Here is a 22920-nt window from a genome sequence, read left to right on the forward strand (position 1 = left end):
GATTCTATAAAGAAATAGAGTCCGTCTTGCAATCCTCAGTGTTCACCGTAGGCGGTATCGATTTGTTATTCCCTGTACTCCTGCCCGTAGATTTGTGGAAACAAGTTAGAACTATATGACGACTGCCAGGGTTGGGAGATACATGGGTGAATATAACTAGACTCGATGGAGAAAGGCCAGCTGGTGAAAGACCACCTCAGGTGATACTAACTTTGCCTGATAGAATCATTGCAAAATTGAAAACTATAATTCCAGAGAAAAGAACTATTTGGGACAAACTTACGGCCTGTGTCCAAGGAAAGTCTGAGGGGGCTACCGAGTTCTTTAATCAGTTCGAACAGGTATTCTCGGATTTCAGCAGACAAGACCTAGGCACAGAGTCTGGGAAAAGGTTATTTGTGGACAAATTTGTGCGTGGATTGCTGTCTGACATCCAGTCACAAATTTTGGGCCTCATTACACGGATGGCGGTAAGGATTTACCGGTACCGGTAAAATACTGGTACCGGTAAATCCTTACCGCCTTACTACGAGGTCCCTTTGCGGGTTGGGGGATTTAACGCCTGCTTTTTGCAGGCGTTAAAATCCAACCCGCAAAGGGACCCAGGGAGCTAATTACGGTACCGCAATTTGCGGTACCGTAATTAGCGCCTTCCCCATTCCCATTGAGCCCTATGGGCCAAAAATGGGAATGGGGAAGGGCAATGGTGGAAGGGGGAATTACCGCCCCGCCAACCTTGGAATGGGGCAGTAATTCCCCTTTCTGCCAAGGCGGTGCCGGTATTTTACCGGCATGAACCATGGCGCTAATAGCGCCATGGTTCTCTGCCATCTGTGTAATGAGGCCCTATGTCTTCTGAGAGCGCTTGGCAGGCAAAGTCCCAATCAGAAGTACTGCACATGGCTCAGTACTACGAGAACCGTGGCAATAATGAAAAAGATAGAGTTGAAAAACGAAAAGGTGATTTGAAGACTAAAGTGCTTTTATATCAAATTGTTAGAGGCCCCAGAGGGGGTATTTCTCAGATTAGAGGTCAGTATGTCCCGCAAGGGAATGTGCCCTTGGGTCCTGTGAACATTAACCAGTGCCCCTATTGTCGTCAAGAGCGTCATTGGCATGCACAATGCTCGGTCCTTCGACAAAGGTCGAATAACACATTTGGGAATATGGGTAGACGATCCAGAGGTCGCCTGGGTGTCGGGGGCTCTGGTAGAGGTCAGTTTACAGGATCCTCAGCAACCTTTTTCACAGGATAATCAGACTTCGAGTGTGGAAACCAGGAACATATTTCATCATCCTTCCGCTTCATATTTATCTGAAGAGCTTCCTTTTGATGACATTCTGTTTCGTTAGGATTGCCCGAAGCAGGGTTTGGAACCTACACCTATTCCCGTCAATCACAAAGGTCCCTACGTTGAAATGGTGGTGGCTAAAAGGAAACATCCATTGATCATTTACGGGTTCCAAACATTCCACTGTCAGAGCAAACCAATGTTTCTGTAGGGTTTTCTGGCACGCCAGTTGTATGTCCGGTTTCTTCGCCGATACCCATTTCTTTGTCAATTTCTGTTGACTTCGAATTGTGGAGAGAACTTGCTGGGGTTGAACCTGTTAAAGGAATTGAATGCAGTGATTTATGGTTCTTCTGATGGAGTGCGCTTGACGATTTCACCACAGCAATTTTCTGTCTCGCAATTCTTGCCTAGAGCTTTGCCGCCAGAATTCATTGATGTACCAGAGAGTTTATGGGCTGTTGACGACAATGATGTTGGTGTTTTACAGATTGAACCTGTTAAGATAATTTTGAAACATGGAATTGATCTGCCACACATTCCGCAGTATAAGATTTCAGTTGAGGGCGAGCGAGCTTTGAAATGCATTGTTTCTGATTTTGTGCATCGCGGGGTGATTGAAGAAATTTCAGGAAGTTTGTGCAATAGTCCGATTTTGCCCGTGTACAAAAAAGGCGATAATGCAATTCCATTCCGTTTCATAATTGATTTACGTGCCATTAATAAAGTCGTCGCTCCACAATTACCAATTGTGCCTGACGTGACAACGATATTAACTATGATTCCAGCTACAGCTACTTACTTTAGTGTTGTGGATCTAAAGAATACTTTCTTTAGTATTCCTATACACAAGGATAGTAGATACTTGTTCGTATTCATCTTAGGGGGATGCTCGTTCACATTTACTCGTGCACCTCAAGGGTACACAGAGAGTCCTAGCATCTATAGTAGGGCTTTGAAAGAACAGCTTGATACCCTTTAATTGCCCTCTACTTGTACATTGCTTCAGTATGTTGATGACTTGCTTTTAGCTACTGACTCTGAGAGCGCCTGTAAGGAGGGCACTGTGTTATTGCTTATCCATCTAGCTAAGCATGGTCACAAAGGTTTGTTTAAAACATGTCTGTCCCAAATACACAGAAGGAAGTTAGAGCCTTGATAGGTATGGCTTATCACTGTAGGTTGTGGATCCCAAATTTTTCACTAGTGATCAAACCGATGTTGGCTTTGACAAACAAGGGCATTTCTTCACCATTGCCATGGAACGCGGAACACCAGCAATCGTTTGACTTGTTTAAGACTGCATTATGCTCTGCACCAGTTATGGGCACACCAAACTATGAAAAGGCCTTTGTGTTGTTTGTGCCTGAATGTGATGGATGTGCTTTGGCTGTATTAACGCAGGAACATGGAGGGAAGAATAGGCCGTGCGGTTACTTTCCTTCTGCCGTTGATCCTGTAGCATGCGCTTTGCCAAGATGTTTGCAAGCTGTCGCTGCTGCTGCTGCTGCTGAGTCTGTAAAACAGAGTGAGGGAATGGTCCTAGGCCATGATCTAACCCTGATGGTGCCTCACTCTGTAGATGTTCTACTGAACAGAACCCACTTCTGCACCCCTCACTTCTGCATGGTTGACAAGATATGAATTGATCTTGTTTGCTCCTCACATTCAAATTAAGAGGTGTTGTGTTCTTAATCCGGCTGAACTCCTACCTTTCCCGCAAGATACTGACTCGCGGCGATGAAGAGTCACATGACTGTCTGTATACTACCGAACAAGAAACAAAGGGTAGAATTGATTAGAAAGACACTCCTTTGGATAATCCGCAAGGAGAGCTGTTCTGTGATGGCTCTTGCTTCAAACTTCCGGATGGTACATCCACAGCTGCTTATGCAATCACCACATTAAGCACGGTTGTGGAAACCAAGAGAATTACGCATAACTCTGCGCAGGCCGCAGAGATTATAGCATTGACCCGAGCTTGTGAACTTTCCGAAGGGCTTGCAGTAAACATATATACTGATAGTCAGTATGCCTTTGGGGTGGTTCACAACTTTCGGAGACTTTGGTCAGAGAGAGGGTTCCTAACTTCACATGGCACTAAAATCCAACATGGCTCCCTAACAGTACAGCTACTCTCAGCGCTTGCGCTCCCTACTCAGTTAGCAGTTATGAAATGTGCAGCACACAGAAAGATTACAGATGACATAGGGAAAGGGAATGCTTTCGCTGATCAGATATCTAGACAAACTGCTACTGATCCCTTTATGGAGATGTATGTTTCAGGGGAGACTGTAAATGCTTATGCAATGGACAAGGGTGTTGGGTCTGTACGGGATATCCAAGCTGATGCCATGTTAGAAGAATCCAAGAGGTGGTCTGAAGGCTTGGGGAAACTTGATGAAGACGGTCATCATGGCCCATGGTCCTACGCATGTATGTGCCCAAAAGATGACAAAGATGTTAGAAAAAGTTTGGGCAAATGACAAAATTTCAGGATTGTATGATTTGCCTACAACACAATGTGGGAAAGGGGACAGCAACTCCAAGGGGAAGTTTTGGGCCACCCTCTGTCCCCTTTGAAGTTATCCACTTTGACTTTATTGAAATGGAACGATGTGACAATACAAAATATGTGCTGGTGGTCATCTGTGCTTTTAGTAAATGGGTTGAGGCTTTCCCCATTAAAAATCCTACAGCCATGTGTACTGCAAAAACCATGTTAAAGGAGTATTTCCCGCGGTTCGGGCTACCAAGAGTTATCTGGTCGGACAATGGTCCACATTTCGTCACTGCTGTAAATCTGCAGATATGTGCGGCATTACAAATCGACACACGGTTCCATTCGGCCAGACATGCTCAGAGCGCCGGACTAGTAGAAAGACACAACGGTATCATCAAGAACAAGCTCGCTAAGATGTGTGCCGGCACTAAATTAAAATGGCTGGACGCCTTACCGATCATGGTATTATCCATGCGTACAGCCCCTCAAACTAAGACTGGGCTCTCTCCATTTGAGGTGGTAATGGGGAGACATGCCAATATCTGGAACCTTCCTAAATGCAATTTGTTGAGAAACGTTGAAAATGTATCACTTTCAGATTATTGTAGCCAGTTGACTAAAAACCTGTATTTGATTTATCACCAGGTATGAGAAGCTTTACCTGTGCGATACGAGGGCCCGTGCCACAGTATACGCCCTGGAAGTTGGGTGCTCATCAAGGCATTTGAGCGCTCTTCCTGCCTTGCGCCTCGCTGGCGTGGCCCGTTCCAGGTCCTGTTGGTCACCCAATCAGTGGTGCGGGTCTCTGGAAGAAAGAACTGGATCCACGCGTCGCACGTCAAGAAACTTCCTCACCCTGTGCCACACGTTACAGAAGAAACAGAACCCCTCGCTAATGCTGCAACCAACGATCCCAAAGCAGTAAATAGCACCAAGAGTGTGTCAGAGAATCTTTCTGAGCCTGTGAGGCTTGGGGAAGCCGCCATTTTGTCTCCACACTCTCTAAAGGTTTTGCATCCGGAAACTGCTGTTCCAAATTCGGCATCTTTTGTCTCTGATACGTTGCTTCCAACAGGAAGTGACGACATATTGTTTCCGGATCAATCAGTACCGGGAAAAGCAAGGTACAATCTGCGTTCAAGAAAATAGACTTACGGCACGGTTTTGCTGTGCATCTGATAGACTTACGTCACGGTTCGGCTGTGCATTAGAAGAAGAAAAGGATCATCGAGGGCTTGTTTTTGCCCAAATTTGAGAAAGGGGATTCTGTTGGCTAGAGTTGTGGAAGGACTAAAAAGTCGCGCGGCCGGGAGGTTGCAAGCAACGAACATTGGGGGTATCTGTTTGAAGACTACAATGCCTGCTACCGCTACCGCTCATATGGGACACGTAAATGATGGGGTGACCAACCGGGACAATGGTCAATATGCCTAGGCCCCAAAAATGTATTGCTGTGTATTTACAATGATATTTGGTTTTTAATAGTCACTGTCTTAGGATTGTGGTACCTTGAGGAAATGCATCCTTTAGAATCCTTGTTGCCCACTGATAATGTACCTGCTGTTCCTACTCCCTTCTGATAGACTGTCTTGTCCTTTCCAATCTTTGATTTCTTTTAAGATGGCTCTGATAGGCAATAAGGATGCCCCTTCTTACACTGTTAATCATTGCCCAGATTCAGTTTCTTTTTGCATACAGAGGAATGGAACTCAGTCAATGGGAGATTTTCCAGGTTGTGCCAACGTTGCAAATTTGACTGGGGAAAACAGACCTTTGTATGTAGGCAAACCTGTCTACTTTGTCTGCGTAATTCCCATGGTTTCCCAGGGATTGGCAGAGAACCTGTTATTTAGGGATCCTGTTTATAGCTAGTACAAAAGAAGTTTCAAAGGCTCGTCCACGGCGGGACGAGAATGGTGACACGCCAGCACAAATCTTGGGTGATATAGCAAAATCAGTTGTGCCATTTTGGGGCAGATAGCGAATTCCAAAGATATCAGAAGACTAGCGAGAGTACTGGAGAGAACCATCAACCGGACCACGGACATACTCTATAATATGGCATTAGAAGCACTTCAAAACCGGATGGCATTAGATGTCATTTGGGCTGAACGTGGTGGAGTGTGTAAATTAGTGGGGTCCGCTTGCTGTGTTTTCGTACCAGATTCCTCCCCAACTATCTTCAAGGCAATACCGAATCTGCACGTCCTTAGTTCAGAAGTGCATGTTCCCGAGGGAAATTGGGAACTTAGGGCTTGGTTCTGGGACTTCTTGCGATCTTGAGGTTGGAAGATACTTTCGGTCTTGTTGATTATTTTGGGAATTCTGTTGTTTCTTTGTTGCTGTATTCAGTCTCTACATAGTATATGTTCGATGCTAGGGGGATGTTGCGCACAAGCGATAGGTACGATAGGACATAAAGTGTATGCTCCAGATAAAACTTCCAAAGAATATGTGTTGAAAGAAATTTTAGCAAATTACCTAATGGCAATAGATATTTCCGACAGCGATTCAGGGTGCATGGAGGATGATGCATGGAGTAATTTGCAAGGAGACCCAAAGTAGTTTTACCACTTGGCATAGGCCAAAAGAAGAGTTTGTCAAAAGAGAAATTATATTGTGCCCTCTATCGCAAATAAATATATGTATATTGGCCTACTCCAAGCTGCTTACAAGTTGCTTGCAAAGAAATCCGTGTTGCAAGGTCCTGACCTTAAAATCAATGTAAGCTGCCATTTTAGGTCAATCCGCCATTTTAGGTTCGCTTTGTAAAGTCACCCTGTGAGTTAAAATGGTGGACGATGTCGTTCCGAAATACAACATGGCTGTCTTGACCTTTGTATGTAGCTAATATGTAACTTGCCTGCAGGCCACTTGTTGAGGTCGTAAACTGAGACCTTGTTCTTCATTGACCTGTGTGTAAAGGATTACTCGTGCAATGAAACTAATCCACGAGCATATGTTAAGAACAATGTATTCAAATACTGAACGTAGAACACTTGTTTAACTACATTGTATTAATGTTTGAGAAGACCTGCATGGGAAATCCCAGAATACACAGTTGCCGTATAGGCTTGTTGATATATGTATTAAAAGCAAACCAGTTACATGTGGATGTGCGAAACTCGGCATGAACACTAGATCGGTGATGTATTAGTGGAATATTAACCCGAAGTAGGGCTGGACATCGTGCTCACGAAGAGTATAAAAGACCAATGCATTTTAATGTACAGCTTCTCTCACTGAACACACTGAATCACGCTGGAGTTTGTTGTGTTGCACTGAGGGCAGATAGCTATCTGATTTTGCTCTGTTCTTCGTAACTGGATTCAGTATAAAATAAAGTACTTTGTATGTTCCTTTGTAACCCGTGTTCGGTGTATTTCCTTTTGGGGTACTCAGCCTCGATATTTTGATTTTGTTTTCACAAGATAATGGCAGGATCCCCCTCAATAGGCGCTGGCATATGCTCTGAGAAGCGATAAACCCCCCGGCCCTACAAGGATCATGGGACACGCACACATCCTGATCAAGGCATTTAATCAAATTCTTGGCACCAATCAGGATGTTTGGGGGACTAAAATCCTGGATAATAAAGCAAGGGACCACCTGTACAATGACAGCAGTAGCAGACCAGTTATCTGCAGTCCTGAGCACTGGGAAAGGGAAAACTATGTGAACAATGCCACAACTGACTCAGAAAAGATTGAGGGCCCATCTGAGGGTCTGTTCAGCGCCTTAGGTGGACACAGCCCATGCATGAGGTGAATAGAGGATGCTTTTGGAGCTATCACAGCCTTCCAACCATTGAGGCTTCTATTACCAATGAGTACCCAGCAACCAGCTCCATCACTCTAGATAGCCCCTCAACCAGAATTGGCAGGGTTAATGACAATTTAGTGCTTGTGTTTGTCTCAATGTCCTCAGGCCAGGACCCTCCACACTACCACCCCACCTTTGGGCTCAGTCAGAGACAAAAATTAAATGGACATATGTGTTGGGAGTGGCCCTCTGCCAAGCCCCAGTCCCCCCTGTTTAATGATTCCACATGGTCCACCCACCTTGTATTTCACTGATCCTGTTGACAATAGGGCCCCTATGGCCAGCGATTGCAAATTTAGCTTCATTTTGTCCAAGACAGTGGCCATAAAGAGCAAGATTCTCACCCTTTTTCAAGGCCATGGAAGAGGGGGAGCCAGGGGGTGGGAGGGGTTAGTTATCAATGTGTTTGGTGGATTTTTAGGGTGATACCAATCCGTCAGTGGAGATAGTCCACCATAACCCCGCTCCCCCCACAGGTAAGTTGTGCACCTGTAAGTATGGTGCAGGGCCCACTTTTGTTTATGAAGAGCAGTGACGCATCAATAGTCCTGCCGACAATAAGATGTCTCAGGCCCCACTTCACTCTGGACCCTATGCCACCACCCCAAGAATATGGAACCAAGCTGTGCAACTGTCCCAATAGCCCAAAGTCAGCTGTTCAGGCCGAGTGCTCAGTATCAACCAATGGCTGCAAAGCCAGATGGTTGCATTGGCTATGCAGCACGAAATCATGCCCATCATAGGGCTAGCCCTAGGGTTTGTAGACCATAGCCCCGCCAAGGTATGATAAATAGCAATGTGGGGGTGTGAAGGGGTACATTATTTTTGCATAAGGTAACCAAACTAGCCCCAAACCATCTGGGAACCAGGGAGGCACTTATAAACAAGTGCACATGCTGGTTCCATGCCGTATTTGGTTGCCTATCTGTAATTCGTGAAGCCATTGTTAACTGCACCAGACTTGACTTTCTACAGATAGAATTTAGGGACCAGAGAGTGGCCAATGGCATTCGTGGCATCAAGATGAGACGTTGCCAAGACCGAAGAATACGATTGAAATCAACGCCCATACTCAGTAGAACAAGGACAATATTTCTGAAACCAGACTTCAGCATCCCGTGCTCACTGGCGCTAATGGAGTACCATTGGGAAAAATCACCTGGGTCAGGTCCAGATGGCCAGAGGATCCGGGGCCTCTAGCTAATTGGAAGTGAAATTAACTAGGGTACATGCACGTTAGCCCATAGTGGAGCTCTGGGGTCTTGGGTTTGAAATTCTTATATTATCATATGGAAGCATGTACTGCCATTTAGATTTTCTTTTTATATGTGTTAGAATGTACTTTTATTTCCTCATAGATGAAATAAACGTATTGACTGACACTAGCTCAGTGATGAATGAAAAAGGGAATTTGAAGTGGCATACTCTCTATACAGCTTGTTACCTGCAGTGCATGCCATGCTAGTGTCTGCCATGGGTTTGACCTGGAGGTAAGTGATTTGGGAGAAATAATTTCAGCAACAGCTTTTTTTGTGGGAATATTTCTCCTCTCTCACTTCCATTAGTCGGTGTGTGTGTGTTAACGGACTGTGTTCTTCTGCTGCTGCACGCGAGGAGAGGAAATAATACAGCACCGATCCTTAATGATAATAAAAGTAGCATATATTTAGTTACTTTCAATACTTGATCTGCTGGTATCTAAGAGCGCTGTGTAAAACCTTGCAAAGATCTACTGCAAACTGCACAAATTTTGTGAAGTCCAACTACGTTTCCCAGTCCTAATCCAAATCAGACGATATGGGGAAACGCTTTCCCATGGTTGCATGTGTTTTTAACGAGGTCACTTTTCTAGTTTGCACATGACTCCACCCCCAGCACCTCACCCTGACCTACCTGCAATATGGCATGAGTCATGCAAACAGATTTTCATCTGAATTCACTTGTGATCAGTGCTTACATTGAAGATAAAAGTGTTGCCTTGTACATCCAGTTCCTGTCTTTGCAAAGATGAGAAGCTGTATCAGTCCTAGTCATGGCTGATGTCAGACAAAGCTCATCCCAGCAATGCTATCGAAGGAAACCAAACATGCAAGTCAATATTTGGAGTCCTTGTGGAAACGGCCAGGACATGACAGCATCGAATAATGGTGCCTCCTTATGATCTTAGGGCTTGGGTGGATGAGAGCTGCTCAATCCCCTGGGGGGATTTGGTGTGCTCTGAAAGTTTTTGAATACCTATAAAATGATTGAATCAGTCTACATGTCTATGTGTGGATTTATTTGTGTAGGCTGTAGAAGCAATAGCTAACATGACAAGCACACATCCTATAATTTATATCATATTTATTAGATTCTGGAGTTACTTTCGTTATCTTTTCTGACTATGGATTATAATTGAACGTTTTTTGTTTGAGTGCTTCTGGTTTCTTTTTGCTCCTGTTAATCTGTTTGAGTGTTGTTGGCTCACATTGTCATTTCCTTTTATCCTTAATGTCACCATTCCACAATATGTTACCGTCCTTTCCCCTGTTGCTTTTCCCAATTGTGTCACAACACTAAATAGCACACATAAAAAACCTTTCCTTTTTTAATTGCTCAAACGATGTGACTGTGTGTTTGTCCTACTAGGCTTTGTGTAACTTGTTCCATCGGTTTCCCTTACCTTGCCTTTACCCCAAACAGACAAAAAAAAGAATTGCTTTATTTATGTTCATTTCCGTTTCTGCGTACAACTTAAAAACATTGTGTGTCCATTTCTGTGTGAACCAAAGCATTTTTCCTGTTTTAGTCAGCTTTTTGTGCGTCTCTGAGAACCCTTTGTGGATCAGTTCAAGGAAGACAATTGAGTGTCTCTTGTAGATGTGTGGCTAGTAGGTGCCAGATGCTCACAGCCAGAGGAGGTGCTGTCAGATGTAGTATAGTCATTGTGGTATGGCACACAAATGAGAGAACAGCCAGAGCTGATAGTGGGTTTGCCACTTCCAAAGGGGATCGAGGTTGGGGGCATGGAGGTAGGGCTGACTAGCTAGAACATAGGTTCTGGCACTGTTACAGAAGGAGACAGCAGAAGGAGAGGTCAATACGACAGACCTACCTTATTTGGATAAGGGTGGACAGGCCTTCTAGGCACTCCTTAACTTATTGCAGGAGAGGAAAATTTCAGTTGGGCTAAACTAGTGTCATTAATGGACAATGTTTTAGGCAATTTATGAGTTGGGGAAGTGATGGAGGAGGATGCAGCACAGACTTTGGGCTACACAGAGCCAGACAACGGGCAAGTGAAGGTTGTAGTGCAGGGGGAAATGGAAGAGCAAGAAGTGGAGGAGATAGGTGTGTTCATCTAGCAGATGTCTCAGGAGGAGGAAGAGGCTGAGGAAACTGCACCCCTGCTTGCTCTTCCAAAGTAGGCAAGCCAGGCAGAAGCAAAGTGTCAATTGGAAAGTGTCAGCTGAGGCAGGGCACACTCCAAGCTCAGTCTTTCCATAACTTGTCATGAACCATAGAGTAGTGTAGGTTGCCAGAAGGGAAGACATGGAAGTGGAAGTAACACTCTCTCATAAGCAACATGTGCAATGTGCAGGTGAAGCTGTTAGGCAAATGTAGTGCTGCTCAATGGAGACCACTTCCGTAAACAATGACTTGAAGTGGAAGCAGGGCCTGACTTGTCCAGTGGCACTGATAGCAGCGAGGACACACCTGCTTGTCACTGCACCCGAACACATTGACACAAGCAGACCATACACTTGACTGCCATCTCAGCCTTCACAAGAACCTTTGCCCTCCGTACATTCTGGGCCTGTGGCACCATCCACCAACAGGGCCTTTTCCCACAGCCAGCAGCACCACCACCCAAAATACTTGTTGTTGGTAGTTCTGTGGGCGCACCATTATTTGGGTAAACATGGAGAGACTAAATAATGCAACATGCTGGCCTCTACTGCCTGTATACCCAGATGGCTTTTATTTGGGAGGGCTGAACTAAAAGTGAGCGGTTGATACCATCCATGGGGATATGATTGAGCACCACGTTACATGCTTGTAGGTCAATAAAGGGACATTGGGCAAGGGAGTTGGAAAGGGGCAAGTTGAGCGATTGGCCAAGAAACCCAACGGATGTTCATCAAATATTTAAGGGGGCTCTCTATGTATGTGAGAGGATAACAATGAGCTGCAGAAGCTGCATAGTTCTATCAATTTCCAAGGTGTTTAAAAGGGAGAGAGCGCTAATGAGAAATTAGTTAATGAGTTAATTTGAGTGGAAAGAGCAAGTTCAGACCAAAATCAATTAATGGTCCAAATGATGGCCCGCCTTATTCAGGTGTGCAGCACTATGTTTCCGGGACACTGCAACAAATTCTTCAGATGGCAATAATCAGATGAATACGTTTTACCCGTTCTCAATGTACATATTTGCATTTTTAACTACAGCATGGAGTTGGCTGACAGCTATGAGTGGGCCCAAAGCAATGTTTAATTTTCTGTCATGTATGGAAAAAAGGAAAATGTGTATTTGACATGTTTGAGACATATGGACACACAGCAATCCAAAACTGAATTCAATTTCAATAATATGACCTGGACTGAATATATCAGCAGTCAAACATGCTAATGTCTGTTGTGAATGTGAGGTAACATAAAGAGGCAATATACGTCATAGACAGATGAGGTTTTGAACATTTTACTTGGGCAATTATGCAAATGTGCCATCTTGCATTTCATGGCTTTTGGCAGACAGTGTGCTCTCTAATGCAACTGCTAAGATGTTACCCATTTTTTAAAAGTGCAATAAAGCAGGTAATGCCAGTCATTGAATATAAAAATGCACCTCTGAAAAGTATTGTTTCTGAAAATGGTGATCTGTGTTTCTGGTTGTTGTTCTTTCTTGACTAACAGGGAAAAGAATAATCCTAAAATTATAATTTTTACATTTCACAAGTAGAACTGCACAACATAAGATGTTCTACGCTTTACCATGCTGGAAGGATCTGTGAGTTATGTGATTGTAAAATAGTGGGATCAGGATTGAAGAACATAACAGCAGTGATATGATTGCCAATGCCATACATACATTCTCAGTCAGCCCCACCGCAGTGAGCCGCTAGAGCTATATAACAACAGCAGAAACGCTCTGTGTGGTGCTAGTATCAACTCGGGGTTGCCTGTTGATTTGCTAAAGCTGATGTGAGGACTGCAGTAAACATTTACTGAGTAGATGTCATTCCTGTTCCTAGCATTTCATCATATGGCAATGCACATATATTATACCCACTTGGTCACAGTTATTCTGTGCATAGTCCCGGTACCACAAGGCTGCCATTCTTATTTTTGTAGTAAGAAGATCTGGACCGTATTTCTGGAGCAAGAAGACATACTATCTACCATTTTCTGACCATGAACATGATGCTGGAGCTGGCGAAGGAGGTACTGTGGCTGAACCAAGCTGGCATTGTGCACTTTCAAATATGACACGCTGTGTTTGAAAGACCCTGAACAAAAATGAAAGATTAGCCATGGTCTTCAATCCGATCACAATAACTGTGACATTATCCTCCCACCTTTCCTCTTCTGCATCACTGGTTCCTAATATATGTATTGCAGGGGTATTGACTCAAGGTGGGTCACCACGTTTAGCTTGGACTTCATCCACGATATCCTCAGTCTCACCCCACATTCTCCCCCACTGCAGTCGTTCTTCCAGGCTTGTCCTTAGAGACAATGTGTAGATCTGTTCACTATTCAGCCAATGCAATTGTTGGACTAAACATTGTATACCTGCCACTCCCCCTCACACTTCCGGATGCTCCATACATGTTGGCACTCGAAATTGTCACGTTTTGATAAGCACAAGAAGATGGCACATTGTAGACTCTGTTACAGCTGATGAATATAATGTCCTCCTGCCTACCAAGAATTATAAAACTTTTTCGCTGAAATTATTAACTAGTATTTGGTCTGAGGCATTCACTTACAACCACTGAATATAATCTCCTCCTGCCAACCCAGAAATATAGGTCCTTTTCTCTGAAACTAGTATTTGATATGGCTGCTAAAAAATGGCTCACTAAGTTACAAACACTTGGGGCCTATTTAATTCCCTGCAAACTACTTAGCGCCATAAACACCATTGTGCCAACTTGTGCACGTGAAACGTTTCACACAGTCTGTGAATTCATGGATTCTAAAGTGCTAAGTTACCTGCTGCTCAAACAACGAAACGTTGTGCATGGAACGCCGAGAACACACCCACAAAGCAAACAAAAACTAGAACCAACAACCTTTGCGCCTACCTCTATACCACCATAAAGAACCCCGGCAAAGTTATGTACTGTCCCCTGTAACTCAGGACTGCATGCTGGAGAAACTGTGTACTGTCCCCCAAAGCTGAAGACAGCACCCCAGTGAAAAAATGTGTGCTATCCCTCATAACTCAAGGCAGCACTGAGGCAAAACTACGAACTGTCCTCCGTAGCTCAAGGTAGCACCTTGGCGAAGCTGCGTACTGTCCCCCATAACTCAAGGCAGCACCCAGATGAATCTGTGTACTATCCCCATAACTCAAGGCAGCACCCTGGCACAACTGTGGACCATCACTCCTAACTGCAAGCCGCACCCAACTGCATACGTCACTCTTAAGTTCAAGCGGTATCCTGGCAAAACTGTGGCCCTTCACCCCTAATTCATAGCAACCCCCTCAAGTCCTCACACCATCCACCAGCCCCACTGATCTACGCTCCAACACCTAGGTATCCCCCTGCTAGTCTGTACTACTTCCACTACTCTCACCTCTGCCCATCAGCCCTGGAAGCCCCCAGCTAGTCCTATCTCCTTCCACCACCCCACTGACCTCTGCCCCAAACCCCAGGAAGACCCCTGCTAGTCTGGCCTACTCTCATGACCTCCCACTCACCTCTGCCCCTCCCTCTGGCACCCTTTGATAGTCCAGCCTACTGCAACCACTCCCACTCACCTCTGCCACATCTCCAGGCAGCCCCCTGCTAGTCCGACCTACTCCCACCAACCCCACTCACCTCTGACCCACCCCCAGACAACCCCCTTAAGCCCTGACACCTCCCATCACCCACACAGACCACCATCCATCACCCCTGGCAGCCACATGCTATCCCGGCCTACTCCCACTACCCCCACTCATCTCCACCCCAACCCTCAGGCATCCCCTTCGTATTCTTTCCTTGTCCCAACATGCCCACTGACCTCCGCCTAGTAACGAGGGCAGACCCCTGATAGTCCACCGTCCTCCCACCACCCCCACTGATCTCCACTTCAACCCCCAGGCAGCCCCCTGCTAGTCCACCATAGTTCTAACAACCCCACTGACCTCTGCCCACTACCCCAGACAGGCCCTGCTAGTCCATCTTCCTCCCCTCAGCCCACTGACCTCTGTCCAAATTCCCAGGCAGACCCTGCTAGTTTGCACTACTCCCACTACCCCTGGACACCTCTGCCCCCACTGCAGGCAACCCCTGCTAGCCCGGACTAGTCCTACCACCCACACTCGCCTACACCCATCACCCCTGGCAGCCCCCTGCTTGTCCTGCCAACTCACACTATCACCATATGCCACTGTCCCACCCCAGGCAGCCCTATGCTAGTCCGGCTTACTTCAGCCATTCCCACTTACCTCTGTCCTGCACTGCTGGCAGTCTCCTCAGGTCCAGACACCTTCCACTAACCCCACTAACATCCACCCATCACCCCTGGCAGCCCCATGCTAGTCTGGCCCACTTCCACTACCCCGACTCACCTTCACCCCACCCCGACACAGCGCCTTGCTAGTCCGGCCTACTCCCACTATCCCCACTCACCTCTACCCCACCACCGGGCAGACCCCTGCTATTCCAGCTTACTCCCCACTGATCTCCCACCATCCCCACATACCTCTGCCCATCATCACTGGCATCCACCTCAAGTCCTGACACCTCCCACTATCCCAACCGACATCTACCCATCACCCCTGGCAGCCACCATGCTAGTCCGGCCTAGTCCGACCACCCCCACCCACCTCCACACCACCCCAGGCATCCCCATCAAGTCCTGACAACTCACACCACTCCCACTGACCTATGCCCACTTCCCCAGCCAGTCCCCTGCTAGTCGCCCCTACTCCCAATGACCTCCTGACTTTCGGCCACTACCCCCGGGAGCCACCTGCTAGTGCATCCTCCTCCCACCAACCCCACTGACCTCCAGCCCAACCCCCAGGAAGCTCCCTGCTATTCCACCATCCTCCCACAACCCACACTGTCCTCAATCCACTACCCCAGGCAGCCACCTGCTAGTCCAACCTACTCTCACCACCCCCACTCACTTTCACCCCAAACCCACGATCCATCTAGCCCCATCTCTGCCCCCCAATACCATGCAGCCCCTGCTAGTCCACACTACTCTCACTACCACCTGACGTCCGCCCATCACCCACTACTCTCACTACCCCCCTGACATCCGCCCATCACCACTGGCAAACCCCTGCTAGTTCATCCTTCTTCCACCACCCCACTGACCTCTGCCCCAACCCCCTAGGAGCCCCCTACATGTCCACTCTCCTCCCACCAGCCCCACTAACCTCTTTGCCAATCCCCAGGCAGACCCCTGCTAGTCCGGCCTACTCCCACTACCCCCACTCACCTATGCCCCTCCCCCAGGCAGCCCCTTCCTAGTCTGGCCTACTCACCCCACTCCCACTCACCTCCGACCCATCCCCAGGTAGCCCCCTGCTAGTCCGGCCTACTCCCGCCAACCACACTCACCTCTGACCCACCCCCAAGCTGCCCACTCAAGCCCTAACACCTCTCACCACCCCCACTGACCTCCGCCCCAACCCCCAGGCAGCCCCTGCTAGATTGCATTACTCTCACTACTCCTACATACCTCCACCCCAACCACAGGCACCCCCCTGCTAGTCCAGTCTACTCGAATTACCCCCACTCACCTCCACCCATCACCCCTGGCTGCTCCCTGCTAGTCCTGCCGGGTTCCACTATCACCACTTTCCTCTGCCCCACCCCCAGGCAGCCCACTGCTAGTCCTTCTACCCACACTGACCTTTGCCGCAGCCCACAGGCAGTCCCCTGCTAGTCTGCCCTCTTCCCAACAACCCCACCGACCTCCGCTCACAACCCCAGCCAGCCCCCTGCTAGTCCATCGTCCTCCCACCATCCCCACTGATCTCCACCTAAACCCCCAGGCAGCCCCCTGCTATTCAACCCATGCCTGAAAACACTTGTGTATAGGAACGTTATAAATGCCATATCATATTATATCACCCTCCTTCTAACACCCACAGTGATCTCTGGCCACTACCCCAGGTAGCCCGCTGCTAGCCCAGCCTACTCCCAGTACCCACACTGTCTTCTACCCCAACCCCCAGACAGCCCCCTGCTAGTTTACACTACTCCCACTACCCCCACTCACCTCCACCCCAACCGCAGGCAGCTCCCCTACTAGTCCAGCCTATACCCACTATCCCCACTCACCTCTACCCCACCCCTGTGTAGCCCCTTCCTTGTCCGGCTTACTCCCACCATCGCCACTTAACCTCTAGCCATCACCCCAGGCAGCCCCCTCAAGTCCTGACACCTCCCACTATCCTCACTAACCTCTGCCCATCACCCCTGGCAGCCCTCTCAAGTCCTAACACCCCCAGCTATCCCATTGACCTATGCCCATCACCCCTGGAAGCCCCATGCTAGTCTGGCCTACTCCCACTACCCCCACCCACCTCTGCCCCAGCCCGAGGCATTCCCCTGCTAGTCCACTCGCCTACCAACACCCTGACTGACCTCTGCCCTCTACCCCAGGCAGCCCACTGCTAGTCCACCCACCCCCACTGACCTTCACCCAAACTCACAGGCAGATCACTGCTAGTCTACCCTCCTCCCAACACCCCCACTGATCTCCACCTCAACCCCAGGCAGCCCCCTGCAAGTCTACCCTCCTTCTACCACCCACACTGACCTCCAACCCAACCCCCAGGCAGCCCCTTGCTAGTTTACTCTACTCACACTACCCCTACTCACCTCTGCCCCAACTGCAGGCAGCTCCCCTACTAGTCCGGCCTATTCCCACTATCCCCACTCACCTCTACCCCACCCGCGGGCAGCCCCCTGCTAGTCAGGCTTGCTCTCACCATCCCCACTTAACCTCTGGCCATCACCCCAGGCAGCCCCCTCATGTCCTGACACCTCCCACTATCCCCACTGACCTTTGCCCATCACCCCTGGCAGCCCCATGCTAGTCTGGCCTACTCCCACTACCCCCACTCACCTCTGCCCCAGCCATAGGCAGCCCCCTGCTAGTCCGGCCTACTCCCACCACCCACACCTCAACCCATCACCCCCAGGCAGCCCCTTGCTAGTTTACACTACTCCCACTACCACTACTCACCTCTGCCCCAACCGCATGCAGCGCCCCTACTAGTCCACCCTCCTCCCACCACCCCCACTGACGTCCACCCCAACCCCCATGCAGCCCCCTGCTAGTTAACACTACTCCCACTACCCCCACTCACCTCTGCCCCAAATGCAGGCAGCCCCCCTGCTAGTCTTGTCTACTCCCACTATCCCCACTCACTTCTACCCCACGCCCGGGCAGCCCCATGCTAGTTTGGCTTACTCCCACCGTCCCCACTTACCTCTGCCCATCAACCCCGGCAACCCCCTCAAGTCCAAACACCTTGCGCTATCCCCACCAACCTCAGCCCATTACCCCTGGTAGACCCCCTGCTAGTCCAGACTACTTCCACCACCTCCACCCACCTCCACACCACCCCCAGGCAGCCCCCTCAAATCCTGACAACTCCCACCACTCCACTGACCACTGCCCACTAACCCAGGCAGCCCCCTGCTAGTCGGCCCTCCTCCCAACACCCCCTGACCTTCGCCCTCTACCCCAGGCAGCACCCTGCTAGGGCACACTCCTCGCACCACCCCCATTGACCTCTGCTCCAACCCCCAGGAAGCTCCCTGCTAGTCCACCCTCTTCCCAACACCCCCACTGACCTCCACCCACTTCTCCAGGCAGACCCCTGCAAGTCCACCCTCCTCTCACAACCAAAACTGACCTCAACCCACTACCCGAGGAAGCCACCTGCTAGTCCACACTACTCTTACTACCCGCACTGACCTCAACCCACTACCCCAGGCAGCCCCGTGCTAGTCTGCACTACTCACACCACCCTCGCCCACCTTCACACCAACCCCAGGCAGTCCCCTCAAGTCCTGACAACTCCCACCACTCCCACTGACCTATGCCCACAGCCTCAGGCAGCCCTCTGCTAGTTCCCCCTCCCCCAACACACCCGACTTTCAACCACTACCCCAGGTAGCCCCCTGCTTGTCCACCATCCTCCCACCAACCCCCTCACCTCTCCCCCAACCCCAGCAAACCTCCTGATAGTCCACACTACTCCCACTACCCCCACTCACCCCTGCCCCAACCCCAGGCAGCCCCCTGCTAGTCTGCACCACTCCTGCTAACTCTCACTTCTACCCCAACCCCAGGTAGCCCCCTGCTAGTCCAAACCCTCCAACACCCCCACTGACCTCCACCCAATACCCCAGACAGCACCCTGCTAGTTCACCCTCCTCCCACGACCCCCACTGACCTCCACCCACTACCCCTGACAGCCACCTGCTAGTCCACACTACTCCCACTACCCCTACTCTCCTCCGCCCATCAACCCCTGTCAGCTCCCTGCTAGTCCACCCTCCTCCCACCACCCCCACTGACCTCCACCCCAACCCCCAGGCAGCCCCCTGCTAATCCAGCATACTCCCAATCCCCCCTATCACATCTGCCGTAAACCCAGGCAGCCCCCTGCTCATCTGGCCTACACCCAACACCCCCATCCACCTTTGCCCCACCCCCAGGCAGCCCCTGCTTGTCTGGCCTACTCCCACCACCCACACTCACCTCCACCCGCTACCCAGGCAGCACCCTACTAATTTGCTCCCCTACTAGTGCAATGTGTAGCAGCAACCTAACTTGATTCACCGGCTTGACTCTACCATGAAGTTAACCTGCAACATACCCTCCTCCAACATGATCAGCTGAGAGCACTGCAGTTGAATCCAGGACTGTAGCTTCCCCCATTACTCGCTGGTAGACCACATGCAGCTGCATGTCAACTGGGCACCACCATGTTGCACATGAAACACTTTGGCAACTCCATGTACTGGTGAGATACCAAAGCAACGTAATGCAATGTGCTATTTGTATGGTGTCTTTGTGCCATTGAAATGGCATCAAAGTGCTGAATTCAAATGCCATTGGAGGACAAAAGTATGAGGAATCATAGATTGCTACAACTGATTTAGAATGAGTGTATGCATTGAATCCTGTACATGGGAAGTTAGGGGTTGCAAAGTACCTGACAGTGACCCAAGTAGAACAAGCTTGTAGTTGGGTGATGTGAAGGTTCGCAGAGAGTGTGCGAGTCAAGGAGATTGATAATGTGTTCAGCTAGACTGAAGAATCAATCAATGGACACAGCTGCATTCCAGTGGCAGAGGTGATGGATGATATGAGAACAGGTAGTGGCAGATTGCAGAGGTTTTTGGATGGGTGCACCTACTTTGGGAGGGGCACAGCAATCTACCATTGAGTGCACAACTGATGAGGTGTAGCCCACTCATCCACAGTGAGGCCACATCTTTCTCAACGCCCACAATGCTGTAAGGATATTTGGCATGTTACAAGACAGAGTACAGCACTACTGCACAGGTAGCAAACAGCACAGAGTACAGCACTACTGCACAAGTAGCACATTTTTTTTGCAGCACCACCACAAGGGTGCGGTGCATTGCTATATGGGTCACCAGATTAACAAGGAAAGACAGGCTATTCAGTCAAAAACGATTTTAAATATAAAATGCAAATCCAGTTCCTCATTGTAAAAGCACACATTTTTACATTAAAAATGCATACTCTGCCTATATTGCTAGAGACACATTTGAAAATTAACAGCTAACCTATTAACCATTAACCTGACTAATAAAACCTTATTTAACATAACCCACTAATAAAATGTGTTCTCCACTGCAGAATTAGGCATACTCTGAAAGCCATTTAAATGTGTGTGCAGATATTTTTTTTTCTTCTCTTCTCTGCCTGCTCCTCCGTGTTTTTGTGCACAGTAACTGCAGGAAGAAGGAAGTCAGATTTGCAACAATTGCAAATGTATAAGCGAAGCTATTGTTGAGAGTAGGAGGATGAGAGATGATGGATTTCATTGGGACACGTCATACAGAGGGCTGAGATGAAAGTTTTAGTGGGCAGTATCGGGGAAAAAGACAGAGAGACATTTTTCTGCACTACTGGGGAGAAGACCTGGCTGTGGGACTCCTGACTGAATGCAGATTCCTGCGTCCTGCTGCAGTCGAGATTGGGGAGAGCTGAAAGAAGGACCTTTCCACTGGCTGAGGCATTCCTATCTGCAAAAGCTGAGAATTCCAGGCAATGACCCCGGTTTGAGAAGGCAAGCGTTCCTTTTTGCTGGAATTAATCCAAGGGAGCCACATTCACAAAGAGAACAGCCAAAGAGAACAACTAAAAAGATAAGGTAATGAGAAGTGTGGGAGCTGAGTGTGTACGGTAATATGCAGTCAGTGTAGGATTCCTGTGCATGCCTTAATCAAATGCTAATGTTGCAATTTGAGTTCTGTTCTCCGCCACTCTCTTTGCAGTGTGTCATAGACAATGCTTTTACTGTACCATTTTATTTATTTCTGTAAAGAATGAGATCGTGTTTAAATGCAACTTTTATAATACAGAAACATTTTTGAAAACAGACGGGTGGTGTATTGACTATTTACCATTACAATGCCGATGATGTGGGGAGATTTTTAAACAGTGCAATGGTCATTTTAAGACAGATGTGTGCATGTCAGAATCAGTATGAATAATTGTGAGTGACTGTAGCATAGCTTGTTGGAGGTACATGAGCCAACGGGAAGAGAGACTCTCTGAACATAGCTCCCTACCGTATATAAGGTAGTGGAAATTACCACAAGACTACCATATATAGCTCTCTGTCGTAAATAAGTCAGTGAGTTCGCCCATGGTGGCACACCAACACTATCACTGAAAATGTGGTATTCCTAAAATGTAGGTCTGAGGTCTCTCTAGTGATCACACGAAAAATCTAAGCAAAGATAAGGGATTCTGGACATTGGGGCCACAAATAAAACAAGGGAATTATGCTCACCAAAATACCACCAACCACGTATACCAAATATGCAGGTCTGGGTGCTGAAATAATGCATGTCCATTGTATTATTGTTGCACATGGCCAAATCTGAATACAAAGAGTGATTATTGCTAAGTTATTTTTCGGCGGTAATAAAATACCGTCAGGCCCCAAATCTCCACAAAATACCCTACATATTTATGGTGCGTTGCAGGCCGGGAAAGTGATCATAGAGTACCTACTGGGCGTGGCAAGCGTGTCTCACACTGCCATTTGCACATTAAAGGGAACCCATTTTATAATAGCAGTGTGCCACTAAAAACGAATTTCAGAATGTCACAAAGGGAAACCACATTCTCAGATCTAGTGCAATATTTAGAGGCAAAGTTATTTGCACATGGGAATTGGTCTTCGAATAGCACGTTAGAATGGAGTAACCGCATTCAGGGTGAGGTGCAGAAAGAAAAACTAGACAATATTTTTGCAGAAGGCAGCATAATTCAGGTCTGCCTTACAAGATTATTGAATGCAGCCGATAAAAGTGCAGAGAAAGACTGTTTAATACGGCTATGCGGCAAAATATGGTTTATTTTAAACAAGTCCCTGCGAATGCAAGAGAATGATACTCAGCTAATTAACAGGTTAAAGACTGAATTAGAGGGGGCAAGTAAAAATCAGGAAATGTTGAGAGCAGAATTGGATGTATGCCAAAAGACATGCAATTAAAATGCAGAGACTTTGATACTCAGTTATCCAAAAGCAAGAAACAATTTGAAGATAGTGAGCAAGAATTGGCACACTTAAAAGCCTTAGTGGATCACATTAGGCAGGATAAAGATGAGGTTGTTTCAGAAATGCAGATTTTACAAAAAGAACATTGTGAAAAAGAAGGTGACCTCCAGAGTGCAGAACAAGAAATGATTAAAATGATCCAAGAAAGAGACAAGAGAAATAAAGAGTTCAATGAATGCCAAATGCAAATGTGCAAAATGCAGGAGGTGATTAATAAAATGAGTGATGAAAATAATTATTTGCATGATGAAGCCAACAGACTCCTTAAAAAGTGTAAGGACTTAGAACAGCAAATGTGCATTCCCAGG

This window comes from Ambystoma mexicanum, chromosome 11 (genome assembly GCF_040938575.1).
Source record: "Ambystoma mexicanum isolate Mex_15411 chromosome 11, UKY_AmexF1_1, whole genome shotgun sequence".
Classification (NCBI taxonomy): domain Eukaryota; kingdom Metazoa; phylum Chordata; class Amphibia; order Caudata; family Ambystomatidae; genus Ambystoma; species Ambystoma mexicanum.